Below are 10,206 nucleotides of genomic sequence, written 5' to 3' on the forward strand. Positions count from 1 at the left end.
ACAAAAATTTCACAGATGTCGATGTTTGATTATTGCTAGGTCTCTTGGCCCCTCAAAGCCTGTAATTTATGATTCAGAGTCTGTCGCCCCATCACTCGGCTCCTCAAACTCTGCAGTTTTCATCGTCCCATGTATGCAGTCCAGGTCTTTGTCAACATCTGGTTCATCAATTTCATCTTGTTGGAGGGAGTTAGTGCAGGGGTTTCCCTTGCAGTTGGTACAATTCAACGAGCACCTAATCGCATCCTTCTGACACCCATATCCCTTGTTGCACTTGCAGAAAATAGTGGAGAGAAGAGATTGTGGGGCTGATTCTGTGGAGGTAGGAACAGGGACAACATAAACGCTGAAGCTTGCCACCCCAGACGAATTGATCCACCTGATGTCCGAAACACATTTGTACTTTTAGGTAAGTTTTCAAGCAGTGTTGGCAGACTGCTTCAGATGTAAATTTATCTATCCTCATATACCTCCAAAGAGGATTGTTAAAAATCGAGTGAGCTTTGGCAACAGCTCCAGCTTGACTGTCATGCTTGAAGAAAGGTTTGATTTCTTCTAGAAGATATTTATTTTCGACCAACAGCGGAACTGCCATCTTCTTGCCCTACTTGAAGAGTGCTGCAGTTGTCACGTCCAGTTATGGCGTGGAGAAACCTGAGTGGCCTTCTGATGTTGTCTGCTGGTTTGAAGATTTTGATAGGGTCGTTCCCCTTCCAGGTTTAGAGAAATAGACGATTGCTTATGGTGTGTTTAGGGCATTGAACATGGTGGCAGAGCCTTCTCATGCTCCTGTGATACCTCAAAGCCCATGGCAACAATAAGACGAGCTGCGTCTTCATTAGCTTGTTTTACTGAAAAGCCATTCCTTCAAGCCTCGTAGGTAGAAAAGCTAATGACACGCGCTTTACTTGTGTCGTTGGAAAGGAATTTGCTCCTGAGTCACAGACACCACCATAAGCTATGTACGGTTACCTCAGGTGTTACGTGTCTTTTGGTTCGGCAGAAGCTGTTACCATATTTGATGCTCTTGGTGGGCAGTTCTTCTGGGTAGCCATCAGCCACCACACTTGACACAGTTCCGTTGTAGAGTTTGCACTCCAACGAAGTTATGACTCCTCTTTATTTCACAGTCACTGCCTCATTCTCCTCTACTGTTTTTTTTTTTCACACACTGGAAACATATCCGTCATTTTTGCTTGTTTCCAACATGCAACAAAATTGGAGGAGAAGATTAGTCTTTAATGTCCCGTCGACAACGATTTTATTAGAGACGGAGCACAAGCTCGGATTTGCTTTAAGCGATTTAGGGAAATCATGGGAAATCCAGATCAGGATGGCTGGTCGCGGGTTTAAACCGTCGTCCTCCCAAATGCGAGTTGAATATGCTAATCATTGAGCTAACGCATTTGGAGCAACAAAATTAATTGTAAATTTCAAATTTTAGTTAAATAAGATGCTACTACATTTACTAGGTAAAGACTAGTATTATGGTGTGCTATAGTCCTTTGTTTTGCCCTACACCTAACTTCAATACGAAACACGCTACAAATAAATAAATTAGTAAATACAAATCCATCATCTTCCCCACAACCTACACAATCAACGTGGGCTGGTCAAGCTTTAAGATGGAAATGCACGGAACAGGTTGACCAAAAAGGTCACTTCTAGTCTCATCGAACGCAGAATTTATTCCTCTATAAGTTTTGTATGGATTACTTCATTGGTAGATGGGTCAGTTTAGATGATATTACTAAAAAGCAGATGTTAAAAAGAAAATTTTTCTTAAGTATGTAAAATTTATCGAATTTTGACATGCACTAGTTTGGGAACAGGTGGTCCAAAAAATATGTATCTGGTCTCATTTAATTCAGAATTTAATGGCCTACAACTTTTAGTAGGATCATATTTTCGATACTGTGAATCCTTTAAGAGATATAACCGTAAACTTGCAAAAATACCCATTTTGGGGGTACATTTTTACCCTCCACCACTTAAGCACAACTCTGCCGGAGAGAAAACATAGGATAGTCATACTGGGCCACAAATGAAGCATTTAAAACAGTACAACCTTGCAGCAATTATTTCCGATTTGGATTTTAATCCTACTGGCCTAATACGAATAGGGTGTGATAAAATCATGGAAAATATGTAAGATAAGCGCAACCTGTGGTGAAGTTTATCGGTTGGAAGAATGTGTGAATTCTCTTAGCCCCTTAAGTTCAACAAGTACGAAAGAGTAAGAACATTCGGTTTTACGTACATAATGTTTCAATATCTTTTCGTCGTTTGTGCAGTGCTTATGTTTCTATAGACACAATTGATAGTTGGGATAGCAGGGAATGCACCATAAGTTACGTGCTTTAGATCTCATTAATCACCAAGACTAGCTGCAACAATTTCAGTTGAGACGTTAAATTATCTTACAAATCACTGCTGTTAATTGGGGTGACTCAAACTCAACTGTTGACTTTTGGAAAAAAAAAAACAGGGCCAGCTCGTGGGGTGGTGGCGGAGGGAGGGGGAGGGGGGGCGAACAATGCCACAGCCCTCGGCAGCAGGTTTTTGTGAGCAGCAAAATCTTAAATTTTAACATCACTTCAATGGATGAATTAAACAAAATGAAAGTTTTGCATAAATGAAGAAGTTTGAGAATAACTGGGAGATACAAATTATTCATAAAATTTTGTGTCTTACTAGGAATTACCGATGGTAGTGTGAAACAGATGACAAATGAAGCGCTGGAGTTGGTACCTGAGTGTCTCTTTCAAAATGCAAAGCTTGCTGGTAGCATTGCTGACAACTCAGTTTCTACTATGTGCCTACACAACACGTAACGTATACCTATGGCAGCTTGAAAATAGTACAGAAGTAGAAAAACTGTACAATAATGAAACAAAGATAAATATCAGCATGTGATGGCCTAACACTTCGTGTACAAGAACTTAAACCACCTATAGCTGTATCGATGAGAAGAACACTTTATAACAAATAAATACAGAATAAGAAAAATGTGAACTACCCACGACAGTCTATAGTTTTTTGAACCCAGGCAATGTGACTAAACGGTGCTTGCATGCAGAAAGTTTAATGGCACCTTCGAGCATCACTACCCCTCCTTTGGACCTGTCATTAATACCATTTCGTTTCACTTCTTCCTACCACACTACTCTAAATTAATTGTCTTCTTCTTTGTCTGTAACTTCTTTTAAATTTTACCTATTTCCTTTTCTTTCTGTGTATTATTGATAGTATAATCAAAAGATATTAATATTGTGATAATATTGATAAAACCAATCAAACCTTACTTTGGAGCTGAAACGACTAATCTGTTTGCATGAACTGTATCTTCAGGACTGATGACCATAGATGTTAAGTCCCATAGTGCTCAGAGACATTTTGTATCTTCAGTTTCGTCATATTTCGAACATGCTGTGTGCCAACATTTTTATTTAGGATTTAACTTTTCGTAGGTAGTGGGAGTTTTGGAACAAAATTGGTCACTCATGACATCATCTATGAGTCATTGAATTCCCTACCCCTCCACCCATCTTACAAATGTCAATTGCAGTATCTAGAAAATGGCGGGAATTTCATATTTTAACCCCACCCTTCTCCTCCTATGACATCACTGCTGAAGAAGAGTTTCTGTCCTTGCTCCGAAGCCAAATAAAATAGTTGCAGATACTACGCTTGTAAAATTCACCACAAAATAATTGGGTGTGGGAGGGCAAGAACTATGAAAGAATCTATAGTCATAGTCTGCCACACCTGTTCTGTTATTGACTTGGAATTCTTATATGCAATAGCCATGTATCAAGCATATATGAGGATCGAACATGTTTACACCTATTGACAAGTTGTAAATATAGACAATGAAAAAACAACATCTAGTTAGAGCAATGGCCCATACCCTTCTTATTCACGGCATTTCAACACGAAGAAGCTGTTATCAGTATCAAATGATAGACCACAGTGCATCCTGTGAACCTGGTCCAGAGGCTGCAGGCGACTAGAACGTCCGGTCATCCATCTAACTGAGTAAGATGACACTGTTGGTCTAGTGTCGCTATGAATCATGGAGTTGGTTTGGAGTGCTGCCGGCTGGTCGCTGTCGATAGCGACACCCGACGCAAGCCTATCTATCACTCACAGCCAGTCGCGGTTATGAATTGTGCCCGTTAATGATAGGAATGGAGTGGTACTTCCATTAGAAATGTGTGATGCACATACAATACTTATCATACCAGCATCCTCTACACTATTCCCTTTACAATATACAGTAGTGCACCACTTCACGTTTCTTAGGAGGACATCGAACAATTTTGACCACACCGAATATAACACCGAAATAAATGAAAATTTGTACCCACGTAAGCGCAAAGCCTCTCTCCAGTGATAGTCATATGCTCTTAAATCGAATATTTTCCTGACAACACCGATATTCGGCTTAAAATAGCGAATACAGTAAATAAATAAATGAAAATATTATTCCGACCACACTGAATTTTGCGCTGCAAGTAGCAAATATAGTTGTGAAAACAATGAAGTACCTAAAGATGTGTAAAGTCACTCTCCAGATGCTTTCAAAGCGAATGTGGTAAAGTAGGGGCCATCATTAAGGATGGCTTGCTAATTTCTAGGAACTCTTCAGTCCAATCATAAATCGAAAGTGACATTCAGAGTTTTGCTAATACAGATGTGAAATGAAGGTTACCTTTTTCCAGCTACATAGTTTCAAATACTTCCATTACACGTATATCATCGTAAATAGGAGAGCTTTTGGGGGTTTGGGGATGGTAGAGAACATGAAGACAAATTTTGGTGTGTGGAATCTTTATTAGTGATTAGATTAGATTAATACTTGTTCCATAGATCATGAATACGACACTTCGTAATGATGTGGAACGTGTCAGGTTAATAAAAGATGTCTGTACAAGAAATTACATTACACAAAATATTGCATGACACTAATGATTAATTTTTTTTACTTAGTTTATATCTAAAAATTCAGCCAATGAGTAGAAGGAGTTGTCATCTAGAAATTCTTTTAATTTATTTTTAAATGTTAGTTGGCTATCTGTCAGGCTTTTGATGCTGTTTGGTTGGTGCCCAAAGACTTTTGTGGCAGCATAATTTACCCCTTTCTGTGCCAAAGTCAGATTTAACCCTGCATAGTGAAGATCATCCTTTCTCCTGGTGTTATAGGTATGCACACTGCTATTACTTTTGAATTGGGTTGGATTATTATCAACAAATTTCATAAGGGAATATATATACTGTGAGGTTACTGTGAGGATCCCTAGATCCTTAAATAGATGTCTGCAGGATGACCGTGGGTGGGCTCCAGCAATTATTCTGATTACACATTTTTGTGCAATGAATACTTTTCTACTCAATGATGAATTACCCCACAATATGATGCCATACGAAAGCAGTGAATGAAAGTAGGCATAGTAAGCTAATTTACTGAGATTCTTACCACCACTCAGACGTTTTAGCAGACCATCAATGTGTTGCTTCCAGTTTAACCTCTCACCAATGGACACACCTAAAAATTTTGAAAATTCTACCTTAGCTACAGACTTCTGTTCAAATTCTATATTTATTACTGGAGTTGTGCCATTTACTGTACGGAACTGTATATACTGTGTTTTATCAAAATTTAAAGAGAGTCCGTTTGCTGAGAACCACTTAATAATTTTGTGAAAAACATCATTTACAATTACATCACTTAGTTCTTGATTTTTGGATGTTATTACTATACTTGTATCATCAGCAAAAAGAACTAACTTTGCATCTTCATCAATGTGGAATGGTAAGTCATTAATGTATATCAAGAACAGTAAAGGACCTAAGACCGAACCCTGTGGGACCCCGTGCTTGATAGCACCCCAGTTTGAGGAATCAGCTGTTGTTTTAACATTACACGAACCACTTATTTCAACTTTCTGCATTCTTCCAGTTAAGTATGAATTAAACCATTTGTGCACTGCCCCACTCAAACCGTAATGATTTAGCTTATCTAAAAGAATTCCATGATTTACACAATCAAAGGCCTTTGAGAGATCACAAAAAATACCAATGGGTGATGTCCGGTTATTCAGAGCATTTAATATTTGATCAGTGAAAGCATATATAGCATTTTCTGTTGAAAAGCCTTTCTGAAAACCAAACTGACATTTTGTTAGTACTTTATTTTTACAAATATGGGAGGCTACTCTTGAATACATTAATTTCTCAAAAATTTTTGATAGAGCTGTCAGAAGAGATTGGGCGGTAGTTGTTGAAATCCGACGTATCCCCCTTTTTATGCAATGGTTTTACAATGGCATATTTCAGTCTATCAGGGAAAACACCCTGCTCCAAAGAGCTATTACATACGTGGCTGAGAATCCTACTTATCTGTGGGGAACAAGCTTTAAGTACTTTGCTGGAAATGCCATCAATTCCGTAAGAGCTTTTACTTTTCAGTGAGTTTATTATTTTACTGATTTCAGAGGGAGAGGTTGGTGGAATTACAGTTGTTTCAAACTGCGCAGGTATGGCCTCTTCTATTAATAGCCTTGCCTCTTCTAGTGAAGATCTAGATCCTATTTTCTCCACAACATTTAAAAAATGATTATTCAAAATATTTTCAATTTCTGATTGTTTGTTAGTGCACTTGTCATTCAGTTTTATTGCACTAAAGTCTTCCTGTGCTCTTGGTTGCCCTGTTTCCCTTTCAATAATATTCCAAATTGCTTTAATTTTATTATCAGAGTTACTGATCTCAGACATGATACACATGCTTCTGGACTTTTTAATAACTTTTCTTAGTACCGCACAATAGTTTTTATAATATTGAACAATTTCGGGGTCAGTGCTCCCTCTTGCTGTTAGATACAGTTCTCTTTTGCGGTTGCAAGATATTCTTATTCCTTTAGTTAGCCAAGGTTTTTTATGTTTTCTTGGAATTATGTTTAACTATTTTCTTGGGAAAACAATTTTCAAATACCCTTAAAATGTATTGTGAAATAAGTTATATTTCAAGTTTGCATCGGGTTCCTTATACACTTCATCCCAGTCTAGCTGCTGTAGGCTTTCCCTACAAATACATTTACACACAGAAAACAATTCTTTCTTTATTTTTGTTTGCAGTAGTTTTAATAACACCCAGTTTAATTTTTAGCTTGTGATTTATATCTACAGCTGAATCAGATATTTTCTTCTTCTGCCAGTAATTTGACAAGTACAGGGAAGTTACATTTTCGAATTCTAATACATATCTAACTTTTGTCTTGTAAACTATCTCTTTTATGGCTTTAACAATTAGCTCTATTCCTTCACGCAGTTCTTCCCGGCGAGAGCATTTGGGGAGTTTAAATTTTACTCATATTTCCTGCATAGCGTTGTTGTTAAAACACTCCACATCTTCCTGGGTGTACGCTACCAGCACTTCTGCTGCGAATGCTTGTGAAATGTTCGTATGGAATTTTAAGTTAACAACTTTTGCAAACAAATGCCCATTAAATACTGATATTATGACAGTTCTGTACTTCGCAAACGACTACTGTGTTCTTGAGTGCACAACATACAGTACTCCACATTTACATTGATGGTAACTACGTTTTTTTTAAATAGTGGGAATGAAGTTTTGTAAACATATATTTCGTGCTTCCTGGTGCTTCTATTAGTATTCCGCTTGCTGTCACATACTCGTTCTCATGTACAAGAATTTTCCCGCACCAAGCAAAAGACATCCAAGTACTCCATGTTGTATGACTTCGAAAAGTAGTTGAGACAACCCCCATTTCACAATTGTATGAGCAAAATACTGGATTTGTGATTGAACTGAAGAGTTTCTAGCATTTAGCTGGCCATTCTTAATGGTGGCCACTAATTTACCACATTCGTTTTAAAATCATCTGGAGAGTGACTTTACATTTTTGCAGGTACAAATTTCATTGTTTTCACTACTACTGCTACTTGCAACTCAAAAATCAGTGTTATTGGAACAATATTTTCATTTATTTCGGAGTGTACTCGCTATTTTAAAGGGAATATATGTTTTGCCAGTACAATATTCGGTTTAAAAGCATAAGACTACAACTGGAGAGAGGCTTTACACTGATGTACATACAACTTTTCATTGATTTCGGTGCTATATTCGATGTTTTCAAATTTCTTCGATGTCTTCTTAAGGAATGTGGAACGCGGCACTACTGTATACTATAAAGGGAATAGTATAGAGCGTGCTGGTGTGATCAGTATTGTATGCACATCCCACATTTCTAATAGTAGTACCACTTCATGCTAGTAATTAACGAGCATGATTTACAACTGCAGCTGGCTGTGTGTGGCTGTACATGTTGTACATGGAAAAAGAGTTTGTGCCAGCAAGAGGAATGAGAGTAAAAGTGAACATGGGAACACTGGGCACCAGGAAAACAGCCTTTTTTATGGGAGGCAATAAGACAACTGCAATAGAATATCTAACTTGAATGACTGCCAAATGTAAAGTAATAAATTGATATATGTCAGAGGACTAGCCTGTGTATGATGCCAAAGTTATTGGCAATCAAACTGCAATATACAACTACGGAATGAATCATGTGCTTGATGGTGTGCAAGACTGTTTAGATGTTTTAAACTCTAACAGGCAGTACTTACAATCTACTACTCTGCAGTCTCTACCAATCACAACCACATGGTTGTGGGATTAGTGTGACTGCCAGTCTGTGTGCTGCATGAGCCAGCTTTGTGTCTGGTCCTTTCTCCTGATCTGCACATGTGGAAATACAGAAGGCAGCCAGCATGTGGATGTGCAGTGTCCAGGCTGGTACGTCTGCCCTGTGGTTGTGTGAAGATGCGATTGGAAAATTATATGCAGTGAGTTTTTTGTTTTGTTTTGATTTCATGACAGTATGCCTTGTGCCATCAGGAAAAAAGCAGTCTGTTTAATTACCTCTTTTTGATGTATTTTCCAAGACCTGTTTCTTCCAACATAGAAGAGAACGATAATCAAGAGAGATCTGCTCCTGTGAATTGAATTTTATAAACAAACACCATTTTCTTAGCTATGTAGTTGTATTTCTTGTCATGAAGTCCTTCTCTAGCATAGACTGAGTCCTCTTCTGCCACATTCCAGGTTGGGGAGTAGAAGAGGAAGGATTGGGGATTTCCGAGAGGGGGAGAGATTAATTAATTTATCGATTTAATTCATTAGCCAATTAATTCCTTATCAAAGGTGTTCTTGTATTCATGATGGGAGTTCCCAGAAGGGTGGGGGAGAGGGCAAAGGAGGGATGGGGGCTTTCTCAGAAGGACAGATTATCCCCAAGGGGTCATAAACTACTTAGAAGAACAATACATTAAGGGGAGTGGTTGTAAATGAACCGAATTTTCCCCTGAATATATGCAACCTGCACTAACAAATTGTCTCAGAATCTCCATTACCCTACTACTCTCACGCAATTGATCCAGACCCTGCAAAATTGCCCTTCAAAATAAACCATTTTGTGTGGACAATCTTAGTCAAAAGAGGACATCCATAACAAATAACTGAGTTTGACGGCTGTCCTGAGGATGATTCTAATTGTTGCTTTACTTCTAAAAACTTTTTAATTTGTAGAATGGCGAAATTTTTCAGAGTTAGTTAATTAAAAAAGTTCAAATGTGGTTTTTGTTTCTGCTGCAAACTTATTTAACATTAAAATATTACACAATTCAGGTCGTTACAGTAATTGGAGGCACATTAACCAACCCTGAGGATTGGAGCAAAAGTGGGTGGAGATCCCCAGAAGATTAAAATGTGGCAATATTGTTGATACAGAACTCTGCAGACATTAAATGCGGAATTGCGGCATCGGAAACATGTAATCAAAGGCCTTATAGCAGTTAATCATTTTTTGGCTAGACGCTGTCTTCCTTTAAAATTTGATTCAGTTCTAGGAGAACAACTTGCGATGAAAATAAGTCTCATCATTATCTGGGGAGAAACGTGTAAAATGAAATAAGTCAAGCTCTTGATCAAATAACTGTAAACAAAATATTATCTTTACTGGTACTTGATAAATACTATAGTATAATTTTGGACTGCACACATTATATTTCTGGTGATGCGCAAATGCCAAGGATATAATGGTTCTGAGCACTATGGGACTTAACTTCTGAGGTCATCTGTCCCCTAGAACTTAAAACTACTTAACCTAACTAACCTAAGGACAT

The sequence above is a fragment of the Schistocerca gregaria genome, chromosome 2 (genome assembly GCF_023897955.1).
Source record: "Schistocerca gregaria isolate iqSchGreg1 chromosome 2, iqSchGreg1.2, whole genome shotgun sequence".
In the NCBI taxonomy this organism is placed as follows: Eukaryota; Metazoa; Arthropoda; class Insecta; order Orthoptera; family Acrididae; genus Schistocerca; species Schistocerca gregaria.